The 18,940-nt window shown below is 41.3% G+C and overlaps 3 pseudogenes; 2 read left to right on the top strand and 1 right to left on the bottom strand.

The window, feature by feature from the left end:
* Window positions 1–18,940, bottom strand: part of LOC134486030 (nidogen-2-like) — an 809,359-nt pseudogene that overhangs the window by 94,024 nt on the left and 696,395 nt on the right.
* On the top strand, window positions 2,992–14,307 carry LOC134486043 (uncharacterized; annotated as a pseudogene).
* Window positions 2,994–5,671, top strand: LOC134486039 (reticulocalbin-1-like; annotated as a pseudogene).

Here is an 18,940-nt window from a genome sequence, read left to right as displayed (position 1 = left end):
GTTGACAGTTGTGGGAGCCAAGAAAGAAGTGTGACTTGCATATTTGCGACTAACAAAATCGAGACTGAGTATCATTACTATTGAAGCCCATGTAAAAAATGATGAAATTTTCAGAAATCACCAGTTAAGAAATCGTAGTGTTGCTTATATGGAATCTGAGTTTCAAAGTTATGTTTCATTTTTCTTTATTCCTTAATGAAGCTTTTTATTAAGTTTTTTATTCACCATTTCACCCTTAGATGCACAGTGCTAAGATCATAGTAGGTGCTCAATAAATCACTTAACCATCAGGGCAGAGGAATGGTAAGAAAGTATGTATTTTCTATAAGTTCTGTTAGTTTTGGGAACAGATGGTTTTAGGTTTACCAGTCATATTTTGGTATCTTGTCCCACATAAGACAACTTGACAGAATCCCCTTTCTGGCCATTATGTTCAAGTTATTTTTGTCTTAAGCCTTCTTGAAAATCATGGAAGTAGTGTAGAAACTTGATTATACCTGCAATATAGCAAAAAAGGTCAGTCTAGATAGGTAAGCAGTTATGTTTCTCCATGAGCTGATGTCTTAAACATGTAAATTTTAGGAATTTAGTGTTGTGTTTTCTAAAGATACATCGTACAACATACAGATAACATTGTAATAGAATAAAGGAATCTTTTGATTTAGCACCAAATTCCATAAAGCAACGACTACTGCACAGCTCTCTTGGCCATATGAATAGCAGAAATTGTATTTCACTTTTTTAAAGCAGTAACAAAAGTACTTAAGGTTAAGTGGAGCCCATGGGAAAAGGTCCCGGTGGTGTTTCTCTTTGGTTTCTTGTGCTCTTTCTAGAGAATAGCTTTAAGAAATAAGTGCGGTCAGGTGGTCAGTGTGGTCAGGCAGTCATGAGCAGATGGTTAAGCAATGTGCTAGGACCCCATAGACCAGTGAGCCCAGCTGAAGAAGAGAGGCTAGGCAGTGAGCCCAGCTGAAGAGCAAGGCTAGCCAGTGAGCCTAGCTGAAGAGCAAAGGCTAGCCAGTGAGCCTGACTGAAGAGCAAAGGCTAGCCAGTGAGCATGACTGAAGAGCAGAGGCTAGACAGTGAGCCTCGCTGAAGGCTGAAGAGCAGAGGCTAGCCATTGAGCCTGACTGAAGAGCAGAGGCTAGCCAGTGAGACTCGCTGAAGGCTGATGAGCAGTGATTTTAACATTTATATATAAGTTCTTCAGTTTTCCTAAAAGTTTGTACAAAAGTTTGCCTCCAAAAAGTTCGCTTAAAAAGTTCTCTTTGCACTCTTCTTATCTCCTTTCCTCTTGCTCTTATGTCACAATAATTTCCTTACTCTCAAGGCCTTATTCTCAACGCTATACCTTTACTTCTAAGTTCTTCTTGAGTTCTGTCCTGTTTGGTTCAGTTCTGTGTAAAAAGCTTTCTCTCTCTTTGTCCTCAGCATTTGTATATCTTTCGGAATACATCATCACATGGTAAAAAGTTCACCACAAGTTTGCACACGAATTCAAATCATAAGTTGAATAATAAGTTTACAACAGAGAATATTTACATGCATATCCATTAAGAGTAATTATCAGGATAAACTGTCATCATCAGTCACTGGCTCTACAGGTTCGTGGAGAGTAAAAACTGTAATTTTTGTGAGAAAAGAGTAAGTGAAATTACCTATAGGCAAATCCAGTCAATTTTTTATGTTCGATCCTTGCACCTATAGTAAGTCATTAATTCTCTTTTTATGAACTTTGGTTAATTGGTTTATATGCTCTTAGAATGGGCTCTAATTTGGAGATGCCCGCTTGGTATTGCAGAAGCAATTTACTCATGACACTTTAAGAATGGAAGAGTTTTCAATACAATTTTGATTATCAGAGAGAACATAATAGCAGTCCTATTATAAACGGGCTTTGAATTACTAATCTAATTTTAGGAATTCTTTTACAATCATCATTAAGAAGTACGAAATCATCTATTTGTCGATACAACATCACTCCAAGACAATACATCTTTGTTCTTCTGTGGTGATCTGTTCAAAAAAGTAGACTAAAGAGCATGACAAATACAGAGGCAGATGCTTACAGCCGACCACTTAGCTGAGAACAGGGTCCTCAATGGAGGAGTAAGAGAAAGGATTGAGGGAGCTGAAGGGGTTTACAGCCCCATAAGAACAACAATAAGGAACACCCAGAGCTCCCAGGGCTGACACCATCATCCAAAGTGTACACATGGACAGACCCATGACTACAGCTGCATATGTAGAAAAGGATGGCCTTGTTGGGCACCAATGGGAAGAGAAGCCCTTGGTCATATCAAGGCTTGATGCCCCCGTGTAGGGGAAAATCAGAACAGGGAGGCAGGTAGGCCTGGGTGGTTGTGTGGGTGTGGTAACATAAGGGGTTTTATGGATGGGAAACCAGCAAAAGGGATAACATTTGAAATGTAACAAAAGCCCTCTCTGGGTAGGGGACAGCGGATAAGCTGCTGCTAGCCCCCTACTTCCCTGTTGCCTCCCTTTGTTCGTCACTCTGGTGCCAGGTGTCATCCTGGGACTCTCCATGGGCTGCTGCTGGCACTGGTGCTGGCGTTCAGGGCCAAGAGCATGATGAGCAAGGAGCACATAGTTTGTCCCGATTCAGAACTGGGCCAGTGGCCACCAGAGGACAAGCACAGCTTCCTGTACGATCATGAGGTCTTCCTGGGCAAGGAGGACTCCAAGAACTTTGATAGCTAAGCCTGGATGAGAGCAAGGAGAGGCTGGGGAAAATTGTTGATTCAATTGACAGTGATGGAGGCGGCCTTGTTACTACTGAGCAGCTGAAAGTTTGGATCAAACAGGTACAAAAAAGATACATCTACCATAATGTGGCTAAACTCTGGAAGGATTATGATAGGGACATAGACGAAAAAATCTCCTGGGAAGAATACAAGCAGTCTACTTTTGGCTACTACCTGGGAAACCTTGCTGAATCCCAAGATAGCTCTGATCTTCACACCTTTAAAAAAATGCCTCCATGAGATGAGAGGAGGTTTAAGGCTTCAGACATTGACAGCAACCTGACAGCCACTCGAGAGGGATTCATTGCATTTCTGAACCCAGAGGAGTTGAAACATATGAAGGAGATTGTAGTTCTGGAAACCCTGGAGGATATCGACAAGAACAGGGAAGGACTTGTGGACCAGGATGAGTATATTGTGGACATGTTTTTCCCACGAGGACAATGCCCCTGAGCCAGACTGGGTTTTGTCCAAATGGGAGCAGTTCAATGATTTCCCAGATCTGAACAAGGATGGGAAGCTAGACAAGGATGAGATTCGCCACTGAATCCTCCCTCACAACTATGACCATGCAGGGGCTGAGGCCCGGCGTCTGGTGTATGAGTCAGACAAAAACAAGGATGAGATGCTAACCAAGGAGGAGATTCTACAAAACTGGAACATGTTTGTGGGAAGTCAAGCCATCAATTACAAGGAAGATCTTACCAAAAATCATGATGAACTTTGAAAGCCACTCATCCTCATGTGGCCTACCGTCACGGGTTTTGTGCAGATGTTCTGGGTGATTGCTATAGTTGTCAGTTGTATAGCAGTTGTGTCCCTAAACCATGAGAAACCTTACTAAAGCTCAAATCACACATTGCACCTCAAACAATAATAGTTCTACACCCCACTTTCATCAATGGACAGTTGGGGGAAACAGAAATTAACCAGAGACATAGAGAAACTAACAGAAGTTATGAAACAAATGGATTGAACAGATATTTATAGAACATTCCACCCTAAAACCAAAGTATATACCTTCTTCTCATCACTTCATGGTACCTTCTCCAAAATTGACCATATAATCGGTCACAAAACAGGCCTCAACAGATACAGGAAGATAAAAGTAATCTCATTCATCCTATCAGATAACAATGGACTAAGGCTGGTCGTCAATAACAACAAAAATGACAGAAAGCCCATATATACATGGAAGATGAACTCAATGTCAACTTAGTCATGGAAGAAATAAGAAAGAAATTAAAGACTTCTTAGAATTTAGTGAAAATGAAGATACAACATACCCAAACTTATGGGACAAAATGAAAGCAGCACTGAGAGGAACTCTCATAGCTCTGAGTGCCTGCAAAAAGAAACAGGAGAGAGCATATGTCAGCAGCTTGAAAGCACACCTAAAAGCTCTAGAACAAGCATTAAATAAACCCAAGAGCAGTAGAAGGCAGGGAATAATCAAACTCAGGGCTGAAATCAACCAAGAAGAAACAAAAAGGTCTCTACAAAGAGTCAACAAAACCCGGAGCTGGTTCTTTGAGAAAATCAATGCGATAGATAAACGCTTTGGCAGACTAACCTGAGGCCACAGAGAGTGTATGCCAATTAACAAAGTGAGGTCTGAAGAGGGAGTCATAACAACAGAATCTGAGGAAATTAAATAAACTCATCAGATTGTACTACAAAAACCTATATTCAACACAACTGGAAATTGTGGAAGAAATGAACGATTTTCTAGACCGATACCAGATACCAAAGTTAAATCAGGAACAAATAAACCATGGAAAAACCCCATAACTCCTAAGGAAATAGAAGCAGTCATTAAAAGTCTCCCATCCAAAAAGAGCCCAGGACCAGATGGGTTTAGTGCAGAATTCTATTAGACCTTCATGGAAGACTTCATACCAATACTGTGCAAACTATTCCACAAAACAGAAACAGACAGAGCACTACCAAGTCCCTTCTTGAAGCCACAACTACCACACAAAGATACAACAAAGATAGAGAACTTCAGACCAATTTCCTTTATGAATATTGATGCAAAAATGCTCAATAAAATTCTTGCAAACTGAATCCAAGAACACATCAAAACGATCATCCATCTTGATCAAGTGGGCCTCATCACAGGAATGCAGCAATGTTTTAATATATGGAAATCCATCAACGAAATACACCATGTAAACAAACTCAATGGAAAAAACCCCATGATCATTTCATTAGATGCTGAGAAATCATTTGACAAAATTCAATACCCTTTCATGAATAAAGTCCTGGATAGATCAGGAATTCAAGGCCTATATCTAGACATAGTAAAAGCAAAATACAGCAATCCAGTAACTAACATCAAACTAAATTGAGAAAACTTGAAGGAAAATCAGGTTTTCTAAAATCAGGGACTAGACAAGGCAGCCCACTCTCTCCCTACTTTTTCAATATGGCACTTGAAGTCCTAGCTATAGCGATCAGACAATGAAAGTAGGTCAAAGGGATACAAATTAGAAGGGAAGAAGTCAAAATACTAATATTTGAAGATGATATGATAGTATACTTACGTGACACGAAACTTCCACCAGAGCATTACTTAATCTGATCAACAAATTCAGCAAACTGTTGGAGTATAAAATTAACTCAAAGAATTAAGTAGCCTTCCTCTATTCAAAGGGTAAACAGGCTGAGAAAGAAATTAGGGAAATGATACCCTTCACAATAGGCCCAAATAATATAAATTATCTTTCGGATATTTTAACGAAACAAGTGAAAGACCCAGATGGGGTGGGGGGGGCGCTGGAGGGGGAAAATGGACTGGAAACCTGGAAAGGGAATAACATTTGAAATGTAAATAAGGAAATATATCTATTAAAAATTAAATCTAAAAAAAATTTAAAAAACTAAGAAATAATCAAAAAAGAAAATGTGAACAAGAAAGAAATTTTTGGATTTGAAAAACGATGAATGCCAGGTATTTGAAAAACTGTATGACCATGGTAAACCCTTTAATAAATTTGAGAATTTTTTTTTACTTGTTAATGAACTGGGTCTGTTTTTTTTTTTTTTCCCATAGTGAATAGAAATATAGTCCCTTTCTGACTGTGAGGCTAGGAATCCAGATGTAGTGGAATTTATTATTTGTTCAGTCCTGAACCATTGAGCCTGCCTCTAACACAGCTTATGCTAAGGCAACAGGCCAAGGTGATATCTAAGCCATAGACCAAACTATCTGGACTAACAATTACAGGTGAAATTCCTACTTGTAAATGGGAGGAGAGGAATAAAGGATACCTGTGAGGATTGAAAAAAAATGAATATACCCCCAAAATCCAATAAAAATGTCAAAAATAAAAAGAAGAAATAAAAGAACTTAGGAAATGCAAAAGATTGGGGTGCCATTCCACAGTCATGATGTGTTTCTTCTGTGATAGCTTACAGATTAACTCACCTCTCTATGACTGTTTTCTTATTTGAAAGTAAGTAATGGCATCATCTGTGGACTGGTTGGTAAGAACAAAAGCTTTGCCTAACTTGAATAATAGGTCCCTCCAGAGCATGTGCTTAACATTCTAAGCACAGAGATATTTGCTGAGGGGAGTAAAAACAATATCCAAACATAAAACAGTGATTTAAAAAAATTCTGCACGCTGGTATTAAAGGCATGTTGCAACTTTAACCAGCTTTGTAGGTATTTCTAATAAACAAACGAAGAAACAAAAATCCTATTACAGTTCTAGCAGTTGCATCCAACAAAGAGAGAGCTGTGAGGTAGCGTGTGCTGCTTCTTTCCCCAGATACTGCTGGGCCTCAGGCCTGCATCCAGTGAGCTGGACCTAAGAGCAGCCTAGTTGAAATTCCTACTGCCATGGCAGGATTCTGCAGGAATATTTTCCTTTGACAACAAGGAACCTGTGTGGAGGAGACCTCTTAGTGGATCCTCAAGGACTCTGCAGTTCCTATTCTACAGGGAGAAGCCCTGCCAGGTCTTTGAGTAAGGCCAGACAGTTGTTTGGTCTTGTGGCAGAGGTCAAGGAATGGGTGAAAGAATGGCAGCTCCGCTGAGAGCAAAAGCTACCCCTTCTAGGCCTATGACCTCCTAATTGATCTTTTCACCTGATGCCTTATTCACATTTTCTTACTATCATACAACTATGATCTTGATGAACAGCTTGTCTCTTGTTTTCTCAATCAGGTCTTTGTTGTCACAGACTTTTTGAACTTACTCCAGCAACTGGGACTTATTCATACCTTCTGTATGCAGTAGGACCCTTGGTGGGCCTGTCATATCTAAAATAGAAGCTCTGGTAATCCAAAAATTGGTTCCCAGTATATGTCAGGCCAGGAAAGATGTCACCCATCATTAATGAAAAAGCAAGGGAAAAAATTACATAGGAAAAATATGTGCCTTAATCAAAAGAAAAGACCCTCAACTTCCAAGGACTCCACAATCTCCACCCCTCTGTTTTTAGCTTTGCATAGTGATGTTGTACAAATGGAGATGGTAGTAAAAGGCATTGCTAATCCCACAAAAGTCATACATGAGCTTCACTCTGACATTAGTGAGGTTAGGTGGCATTATAGCACACATTCAGGTGGCATTACAACACCTAGGATAAGAACACAGAATCCATATATAACAATGCCAAATGGACTCCCTCCTGAACTTATGGACCCATTAAAATTGAGGTTTAACCTGACCTTAGGCCTTTCCAGTCCATGCCCATCCTCCTGATTTTTATGTGTGATATGAGTAAAAGATCACAGTGCAGCCCACAATATCCTTATGATAGGACTTGGAAATTCAGGAAGAATGGTATTGGAGAAGTGATGGCTATGTCGTTACAATGTAGTAACACAAGGTCCAGGTTGACGTTTGCTCACTGATGTCCAATTTAATTGTCTTGTTGTGTTTCAAAAAGTGAGGATGTCCAACTTAGTATATAAAAGGCACAGAAATTTATAATTTTATATATACCCTGTAGTTGTTCCCTATATTCCCAAGAAAAGGGAGTTTTATTACAAAAAAAAATAGGATTAAAGACCATTGATTTTGTGGAATACATGAATGTGTAAATGAAAGAATGTCAAGGTGTGAAGGACTGCACAGTAAGCAAATATTTCCAGGTTTTACACAATCTAAGTATAGAAGAAAGATATTGGCCTCCAGAAAAAGGGAAAACCTTGGGAATAGAAATGTATATCACATCCATTGTCTAAGGTGGTAGATTTATTTTTAAGAAAAATCTCCCTCATCCATGGTCCCTAGAGATTTGGGTGCTAAGAAAAATCTCTTATCCAATTCAGGGTTGTAAGCCATTCTCCCCAGCAAAAGCATTGATGACTTCTAGTGAAGCAGAGAGAAATATCTAGCTTTGGAATAGAGGTTGCCAAACGGTATTTCTGGTGACACATTAGAGACTGCAGGAAAGGGCCCCCACAGAAATTGATCAATTTGGGGAGAGCTAGTTAGCAGGTAGGCCATAGAACTTCCCAGTGACATCATCAGTAATCCCTTCATTGGACAATCTATTGTATCTAAGAGATCCCTTGAATCTTCTGTGATTGTGTTGTGGTGACACCAACTGCCTTTGGGAAATTCCTTCAGTTCCCTTTGGGCTCACAAACAGGCATGTTTTGCCAGCTGCTCAGGCTATTTGGAGGGAGAGTGGAGATCAAGGAGAGACCACACCAAGGCAGAAGGAAGCTGACCTCCTGTCTAGTAAAACAGGAAGGATGAAATCATTCTGGGGAAGGCTTGGTGAGTCCTGGGCAGAGTTGGGGAACTTCCTTGAGGAGGTAGGTTTGAGATGTGCCTTCTAAGACTAGGCCTTACAAGCATGAGCCTTAGGATTTCTCAAAGGCAAACCAAGAGTCAGGAGTTCCTGATCATTAATTTGAGAGAAAGTCAGAAATTGGTAAGCCTTCAGTTTCTTTTCTAGAAGCTTTTTAATTGTTTGTGTCAATGAATGGCAGAGGAAGGCACTGTGAGATTAACAATGTGACCATCCACGGTTGGGAGTTAAAGCACTTCGTCCTCTAGATTACTGTAGGTTACATAAGTCTCTGATGACAAGAACAAGGAAAGATGCACCCCTAGTCATGAGTTTAGGTCTTAGATACTTTGGGCTGGAACACATATGATTAGAGCTTGATGGTGCTAAACATTATGAACTCCAGGATTTATCTGCACCACATCTGATATGACATAACAATGTCCCACATGTTTATGTCTGAGTCAGGTTATACGTTTCAGGGCGAGAGGTTCTATAATAGTGAGCTTGGCACATGTATGGCATTAGAGGTTGGAAAGAGGGTCATAGCTTAAGAATCCAGCTCGAGGGCTGGATAGATGGCTCAGTGGTTAAGAGCACCAACTGCTCTTCCAGAGGTCCTGAATTCAAATCCCAGCAACCACATGGTGGCTCACAACCATCTGTAAAGGGATCCGATGCCTTCTTCTGGTGTGTCTGAAGACAGCAACATTGTACTCATATACAAAATAAATAAATAAATCTTAAAAAAAAAAAAAAGAACCCAGCTCGAAGAAAGCTTTTCTGCTGTTTCAGGCATTCACCCAGTCTCTACCATTTCCTCTTCCTCAACCTCCTTTTGGGACTCAGAATGCTCTTTTCCTCCCATGGGCCATCAAATATGCAAATTCACTTATCTATCTACAGGTTTTGGTAGGAGGGCATCATCCCCAAATGTCATCAGTAAGCAAGAGAAGCGTCTAAAGGAACTGGAGGAACTCAAATTTGAAATCCAGAAGTGTAAATTCGAGAGGCATGAACTTTATCAAATCCTGGACCTTTATATCTATGATGATTGGGACTACAGGTAGTCATTATGCCCAGTAACCTTTTCACTGTCTTGTGCTCTCTCTCTGCTAACCCAAGATTTCCTCATATCACGAGAGAGTTTCACCTCTCATCCTGGATTTTGAGGAGCCTTGGCAGGCATTGGCTTGTGAGATAAGCTAGGTGCTGTGTGTTTAGGGTCAACCTCCTTTTTACTTGACCCTGAGCCCCTTGGATTAGCATAAGTTCTGTCAATAGCTGGAAGGACCTGGTTAGACTTGATGCATCTAAGTGAGGGAATGAAATGCCAGCATGCCATCACTCATTTACTCTGATTTTGTTCACTATACACTGATTCTATGGCATCGCCATGGAAGTAGTTGGCATTCTAATTGTGTTTGTATATGGGTTGGTATGTATTTATATGAACGTATTTCCGGGTGTTTTGCTCAGGACCTGGAGACTGGGACCTTTGATGGGATCTGAGGATCTGTCTGATGGACAGTTTGCAGGTCATCATAGTGTGGAAGCCCACATGGACCAACAGAACTCTTTGCACCTTCTATTTACTTTGGTGGTAGATAGGACTCTCCTGAGGGAAGGAGGGGTTACAAATCCTCTTCCCTGTCAAAGTAGTTATGCCCTCTGGGAATTCATGTAACAATAGGAAACAAGGTTTGAGAATCCCTGCTTTCAAAACAAAAGAAATGTCATCATAACTATCTGTTTGACCCAAGGCTGTGGCACAGACTGGAGGAAACTTCTTACAGAATTAGTCAATGCCTTCATGCTTACCTGGCCAACTCTTGACAGTCAGCTCCTTGGACCTGGTAACCTGGCTCTGTTGTCCTGTGCTCAGGATAATAAGTTTAATCAGCACAAATAGGACACAGTTCAAAGGAGCAGGTATGTGCCATAAATTGGTTTTAAGTAATCAAGTCAATAGTCTGATTTCAGGTAATCTTTTTTTGCCTGATTTGAACTTCATTTATTTTTTGACTTTACTTTTTTTTTTTTTTTTAGCTATCAGGGACCGTTTATTGTGACCTAGAAATGGTGATTGTGATAATAAATTCTGGACATTTGTTATTCCTAAACAGGCATTTCACAGGCTCCACCCACTCTAGTACAGAGGGGTCTTTGCAGAACCATATCTCCACAGCCTTTTAAATAGTCCTAAATGTTTGCTGATTTGCATAGAAATATTTCCTTTAAAGAATTGTTGTTGTTGTCTCACTGTTGTGGTTTTGCTCTGGTCTTTGTGTTTGCCACATTCTTCCCTCCCCACTCTTAAATTTGAATTTTTTAATGGATATTTCTTATTTACATTTCACCTAATTCTGAAATCATGAATTCAGACAGTTATTTGTTCCTTGGGCCTTGCCCTAAGACAGGCTGGATCTCGAATTGCTAATACTTCCATCCGAACATGAGATGAGAATGACGGCTGTGCAAATGGTGACCAACTCAGTAAGTGATGCCATGGAGAGGTACAAGGAGCTCATACAAGTGAATAGTTCCTACCGGTGAGTCACTGACAGAGATGAGAACCCAGCACTAGGCAGGGAATGCTTCTGTCCTGTATGACTTTGAACAAAAGTCAGGGCTCTGCTTCTACAGTGTCTGACTCTTAACAGGAAAGTCTGCCTCCTGGCACAGGGTCTTGGATTTGTAACTTTAGGACTCAGTGGTCCTACATGTGAAGAGTTTAGAAGACCCTCCAATTGTTATTTTCCCCATTAACGATCGCTCCTCTACATAGAAAAGATTTGCACCATGATGGGAATATCAATCAACTCTCAACTTCTAGGACACTGACAGGTTCTCTGTGATCCATGAGATACACATGCAAAGATTGTATAGCTATTAGGTCTTCTATCATCCCTCAGAGTGTATTTGCCCTCTACTTGCAGATGGTTTTAGCATACTATGGACATATGAGCACCCATATGGTCCAATTCTTCTACCTTGATGTATATAAAACATCTTAGTGTCAGGATTTTCAGAAGTACTTTGATTCACAGGGAATGTGGCCTCTGGATTTGGCCTCCTCTAATTGGTGCTAACTTGTATACTGTGGCTCTAGCCTGTTGATGTCTGGAGATGAGGGCCCTTGAAAGGATGATTTTACTTGCAGGAGTGACAGGCAAATAGAAGCTTCCTGGGATTTGACATTTATTGTTTGTGGTTCAGCAACACGCACTTCCAGCTCCTGTGTGAATGGATTCAATTGAAGAACAATGTAAGGATTTTGCTGAATGAGAACAGACAACTGCTGGTGGAGCAGACTAAACTGCCAGCATCCTATGAGAAAGCAAAGAGGTTCTGTGAGGAGGCCAGCAATTACATCTGTGTCCCCAGAGCCAAGCAACAGCAGGTAGTGCTAGGCCTCAGGGACAGGTTGTCCTCATGTCTTATCATGAATTTAAACAAACCAATGTAACTGTCCATTACTGTTACATGTACTGACCTATGTCCCATCCAAGTGTTCATTTATGTGATCATTTACAAGGCTTTCTGTTGAGATAGCCCTTTTTCAAGAAACTGCATGTTTGGAAAGCAAATGGTCCTGCTCTTTGAGAATCTGCAGTTTATTAAGGGAGATAGGTTGATCACACATCACAGCACTATATGCCATTATGTGTGGAGGGTGCTATGTGGGAGCCCCTCTTTAGACTTGCACAGGGCTTTGAGGGATGAAGCAAAAGCCTGGAGCTCATTTTCTTTACAGGGATCCTGTGAGATTCCAGGAAGGTAGTAGTTTGCAGGGAGGAGAGCCTGGTGGAAATGCTAAAGAAATGGTTCTCATTGTCCTCTTTTGGTGGATTTGTTCTTTCTCCCCCGTTTCCCTGTATATCAAGACCATCTCTTCATGCTTCCTAAATCTTGGGTACCAGACAGAGCCTGAGTAGCAGCATGTCAGTCCTGTTTTGTTTGAGGGTTGCTAGAGAGTTCATATCTTGTCCTTATACTCTGAAGCTGGTTGGAAGAGCAGGGATGTGGAAAGGGGTTCTCAAACGCAGAGAATTGGCCTGAGAGATTTGAGACTTCAAGAACAAAGTTATCCATATATACCCCCATTCTCATCAAGAAGAGTGCTATCTAGGCCCTTTTATTCCTCTAGAGAAAAATAGCTGAGTAGAAATTCTTAAAATAACTGCTTTGAATAGTCTATATTATGTTGTTCCTCCAACAGGATGGAAACTTCATTGTTTTCTGCCGACGTCTGATTTTTCGTGAGTGTGTGTGTGTGTGTGTGTGTGTGTGTGTGTGTGTGTGTGTGTGTGTGTGAGTGTGAGTGTGTTTGTGTGTGTGTACATTGCTGTGGTGACCTATAATTTGTGGGTATTCGGGGACGCCACATAATGACATCTGATTTTGTCCAGTCATTCTCTAACTTAGACCTAACTTAGACCTTTTAGCCTAGGTCTCTCAGCAAACCTTCAGCTTCCTGTTTTGTGCTGGCCAGCAGTCTTTGCATCACTTGTCCAGTTCCAGGTAGAGCCCCCTCTCTTATTTGTCTCAACACATTCTTTAGCCATTCAGCTATTTTAAAAATAAGGATTAGATTTCTTCACTTTACCTGAGTAGAGGTATCCCCCTTGAAGATTCTGGTTTGTCTTATTGGCTTCACCATGATCTTCCATGGAATCTTATAGTGCATTCCTCTGCTGACATTGTTTTCCTGACTATATCGTTGGCCTGGCATTCTTTCAGGCTAGATTCCCTCTCAGTCTTGTACAGAAAGTTGTAGTTCAGAAAAGTCACTGTCGTTTATTTCACTATTCTCCTTCTGACTGATATTGAGGTTGTTTTAATATCACGTGAACTATAATGTTTTGAAAAGTTCCTGAAAACTGACCATGAGTCACTCTCTTCCTCTGATGCTTCCAAGCTCTTCTATGAAGGAAGCAGGGTAGTTTTAGTGAGGGGCCTATGATGAGTCAACATGAAGCTTACTGAAGGCTTTTCTTCAAATCCTCTCTCTGGGGAATTTGGTGTTGTGTTGTTTAGGTTATCTGTGCAAAGTTTGTAACTCAAGTAGGACCAGCAAGTATCTGCATAGAAAGATTTTCTGAAGTGGAAATAAGTACAGGCCAGGACAGCACAGCCTGCTGGAGTCTAAGAGACTTGTACACATCATAGCTACCACTAATTCCTCACTGAACAGGAAACCTGCTGGATAAAAACTTAGTTTTCCTTTGGGTGTATGTGGGTGTGAGTGTGTGTGGGTGTGTGTGTGTATTTGTGTGCGTGTGTTTCAGTATATGTGTGTGTGGATCTATGTGTGTAAGGGTACATGTGTGTTTGGGTGTGTGAGAGTGTGTGTGTATGTGTGTGAGTATGTGTGTGTGTTTATATGTGTATATGTATGTGTGTATGTGTGTGTGTTTATGTGTGTGTATGTGTGTGTGTTTATGTGTATATATATATGTGTGTGTGTTTATGTGTTTGTATGAGTATGTGTTCGTTTGTGTGTGTTTCTATGTGAGTGTGTGAGTTTGTGTGTGTGTCTAGCATTCACCTCTATAATTGACATGGTTCATCTGTGCCTCCCAGTAGATCGCTATAGCAGGCTCCTGTCTTCTTGCACTCCTTAGCTTCATCAATCTTATCTACTTTTGGTTGCAATATATATATGTGTATATATGTATATGTGTACCCACACACACACAAACACACACACACATACACACACACACACACACACACACACACACACACACACACACATATATATATATATATATATATATATATATATATATATATATATCCTATATACCCATGTGGGGCAGTCTCTGAATGATCATTTGTTCAGTGTCTGTTCCAACCTTTTGCTTCCATATCCCCACCTATGAATATATTTGTTCTCCCTTTTAACAAGGAATGAAGCATCGCATTTTGGTGGTCCTGCCTCTTGAGAGGTGAATGCTAGCAGCAAACATTGAACTGAGACTGGCCTTCCCATTGGAGGAAATAGTGAAAGTATTGGAAGAGCTGAAGGGGTTTGCAAACCCATAAGAAAAACAATGCCAACCAACTAGAGCTCCCAGGGACTAAACCATTACCCAAGGACTATACATGGACTGATCTATGGCTCCAGCTGCATATGTACCAAAGGATGGCCTTGTTGTGCACCAATGGAAGGAGAGGCCCTTGGTCCTGCAAAGGCTGGATCCCCCTGTGTAGGTGTATATGGGGTGGGGGACAAATTAGATGGAGAACACCATTATAGAAGAAGGGGATCTTTTACTTGCTTGGTTAAAGTCACACCTAGGTACTTTGTATTATTTGGGTCTATTATGAAGGGTGTCGTTTCCCTAATTTCTTTCTCGGCTTGTTTCTCTTTTGTATAGAGGAAGGCAACTGATTTATTTGAGTTAATTTTATACCCAGCCACTTTGCTGAAGTTGTTTATCAGCTTTAGTAGTTCCCTGGTGGAACTTTTGGGATCACTTAAATATACTATCATATCATTTGCAAATAGTGATATTTTGACTTCTTCTTTTCCGATCTGTATCCCCTTGACCCCCTTTTGTTGTCTGATTGCTCTGGCTAGAACTTCAAGAACTATATTGAATAAGTAGGGAGAGAGTGGGCAGCCTTGTCTAGTCCCTGATTTTAGTGAGATTGCTTCAAGTTTCTCTCCATTTAGTTTAATGTTAGCAACTGGTTTGCTGTATATGGCTTTTACTATGTTCAGGTATGGGCCTTGAATTCCTATTCTTTCTAGGACTTTTATCATGAAGGGTTGTTGAATTTTGTCAAATGCTTTCTCAGCATCTAATGAAATGATCATGTGGTTTTGTTCTTTCAGTTTGTTTATATAATGGATAACAGTCTTACAGAGCAATAGTGATAAAAACTGCATGGTATTGGTACAGACACAGACAGATAGACCAATGGAACAGAATTGAAGACCCAGAAATGAACCCACACACCTATGGGCACTTGATTTTTGACAAAGGAGCCAAAACCATCAAATGGAAAAAAGATAGCATTTTCAGCAAATGGTGCTGGTTCAACTGGAGGTCAACATGTAGAAGAATGCAGATCGATCCATGCTTATCACCCTGTACAAAGGTTAAGTCCAAGTGGATCAAAGACCTCCACATCAAACCAGATACACTCAAACTAATAGAAGAAAAACTAGGGAAGCATCTGGAACACATGGGCACTGGAAAAAATTTCCTAAACAAAACACCAATGGCTTACGCTCTAAGATCAAGAATCGACAAATGGGATCTCATAAAACTGCAAAGCTTCTGTTAGGCAAAGGACACTGTGGTTAGGAGAAAACAACAACCAAGAGATTGGGAAAAGATCTTTACCAATCCTATAAGAGATAGAGGCCTTATATCCAAAATATACAAAGAACTCAAGAAGTTAGACTGCAGGGAGACAAATAACCCTATTAAAAAATGGGGTTCAGAGCTAAACAAAGAATTCACAGGTGAGGAATGCCGAATGGCTGAGAAACACCTAAAGAAATGTTCAACATCTTTAGTCATAAGGGAAATGCAAATCAAAACAACCCTGAGCTTTCACCTCACACAATTGAGAATGGCTAAGATCAAAAACTCAGGTGACAGCAGATGCTGGAGAGGATGTGGAGAAAGAGGAACACTCCTCCATTGTTGGTGGGATTGCAGACTGGTACAACCATTCTGGAAATCAGTCTGGAGGTTCCTCAGAAAATTGGACATTGAACTGCCTGAGTATCCAGCTATACCTCTCTTGGGCATATACCCAAAAAATGCCCCAACATATAAAAAAGACACATGCTCCACTATGTTCATAGCAGCGTTATTTAGAATAGCCAGAAGCTCGAAAGAACCCAGATGCCCTTCAACAGAGGAATGGATACAGAAAATGTGGTACATATATACAATGGAATATTAGTCAGCTATCAAAAACAATGACGTTATGAAATTCATAGGCAAATGGTTGGAACTGGAAAATATCATCCTGAGTGAGGTAACCCAATCACAGAAAAACACACATGGTATGCACTCATTGATAAGTGGCTATTAACCCAAATGCTTGAATTACCCTAGATGCCTAGAACAAAGGAAACTCAAGACGGATGATCAAAATGTGAATGCTTCACTCCTTCTCTAAAAGGGGAACAAGAATACCCTTGGCAGGGAAGAGAGAGGCAAAGACTAAAACAGAGACTGAAGGAACACCCATTCAGAGCCTGCCCCACATGTGGCCCATACATATACAGCCACCCAATTAGACAAGATGGATGAAGCAAAGAAGTGCAGGCCGACAGGAGCCGGATGTAGATCACTCCTGCGAGACACAGCCAGAATACAGCAAACACAGAGGCGAATGCCAGCAGCAAACCACTGAACTGAGAATAGGACCCCCGTTGAAGAAGTCAGAGAAAGAACTGGAAGAGCTTGAAGGGGCTGGAGACCCCATATGTACAACAATGCCAAGCAACCAGAGCTTCCAGGGACTAAGCCACTACCTAAAGTCTATACATGGTCTGAACCTGGACTCTGACCTCATATGTAGCAATGAATATCCTAGTAAGAGCACCAGTGGAAGGGGAAGCCCTGGGTCCTGCTAAGACTGAACCCCCAGTTAACTAGATTGTTGGGGGAGGGCGGCAATGGGGTAGGATCGGGAGGGGAACACCCATAAAGAAGGGGAGGGGGAGGGATTAGGGGGATGTTTGCCCAGAAACAGGGAAAGGGAATAACACTTTAAATGTATATAAGAAATACTCAAGTTAATTAAAAAAAAAAAAAGAAGAAGAAGAAGAAGGGGAGGGGGATGGGATAGAGGGCTTATGTCCAGGAACCAGGACAGGAAATAACACTTGAAAGGTAAGTAAAAATATTCAATAAATGAAAAAAAATACTGAAAAAATGAATTTGTGACCAATGGTGCTGGGTTAATTCCTCACATGTTGATCAGACCTTGAAGAAGCTCAGATTGATAGATTTCTAGGGTAGGAGCACCCAACATTCCCTGCTTCAATAAAAATAGGGCTATGTATTCAGGTCCTTCTCAGCTTAAGAGATACAGGCTGTCCCTTCACAGATCATGGGAGACAGAACAAAACAAAACAAAACAAAACAACTGGAAAAAGGAAGCTGGGTGTGGTCGTTGTTTGGCCTTGTCTACCTGGACGGTTAATCACAAGAGCTCCACTTTTCTGTATTTGAAATATGGAAATGAGCTGGAGAAATGAATCAGCAGTTAAGCACAGTGGTTGCTCTTTCAGAGGACCTGGGTTGGATCCCTAGTACCCACATGGCTGCTCTCAACACTCCATAACTCTAGTCCCAGGGATCTAATGTCCTCTTCTGATCTTTCTACACACCAGGCACACACACTAGTGCACAGATATACATGCAAGCAAAACACCTGTGGACATAAAAACAAAGAAACAAACAAATACAAGCAAATAAATAAATCTATGGAAACCATTATATCTCAACAGGACATAGGTTTGCTACAAACAATAAGTGAACTTTTTTTGTCGTCTACTTGAATTTATTTTTACATTCTTAAATAAAAGATGAAAAGGAGGAGGAGGAGGAGAAAGAAGAGGAGGAGGATGAGGAGTTGGTGGAGGTGGTGGTGGTGGTCTTGGTGGCCACAGAAGTTATTCATAAACACTGAACAGGAACTAAGACTCCAAATCTTCGGTACTCCTTATATCCTCAGCCTCAGATCCCTAACAGACCCCCCCCCCTCTCGGGGTTCCTTTTCAACAAGACACCCAGATCAGCAGCAGAGGTACCTGGGGTCATCACTCAGATTGTGAACAATGGGATAGAAGGGAAAAGTTCAAAAATGGGAGCTGAGAAGGAGAAAGGATGAAGAAGAGAGATCCTAGGCTCTAGAGGACAGAGTCGGGCCACAGGAGGGGAAAGTGAGCCAGTATGGGAGTGCCCCTCCTGACTGTTGTGGCCCATGCCCCCTGGACCCCAGAGCACCCCATGGTTTGTTCTTCAGTCCACTCCCCTATTCCTGAAGCCTCACAGGCCCAACTCCAAGTCCTCCAGCTCCTCCTCCAGAACCCTGTGCCATGTCAGCTTCTCTAGCTGTTCTCTGCTGAACTTCCCGGCTTGGAAGTGCTACTGCAGCTCCTCCACCTATCAGATTCTTCCTTAGGTGCTTGATCTTCTTGGCTTTCTCTGTGGTAGCAGCAGAATCGGGTGCATGGAAGGCAGCTAGAGATGTGGCTTGGGGGCCATGTGAGCACTGGGTGTCTGGGCTGAGTGTCCCACAGACAGCTTATCAAGGGTCCTGCTCAAAGCCTCTGCAACTTTCTCCTGAGGCTGGCTTCTCTTCTCCTTCCATTTCAGGTTGCATTTGTCTGTCTTGGAGAGGCTTGCTTCACCACTGTCAGGTCTGGATGGGGTGACC

This window comes from Rattus norvegicus, chromosome 3 (assembly GCF_036323735.1).
Source record: "Rattus norvegicus strain BN/NHsdMcwi chromosome 3, GRCr8, whole genome shotgun sequence".
Classification (NCBI taxonomy): Eukaryota; Metazoa; Chordata; class Mammalia; order Rodentia; family Muridae; genus Rattus; species Rattus norvegicus.
The sequence above is the reverse complement of the archived record's forward strand: the minus strand, read 5'-3'. Positions and strand labels throughout refer to the sequence as shown.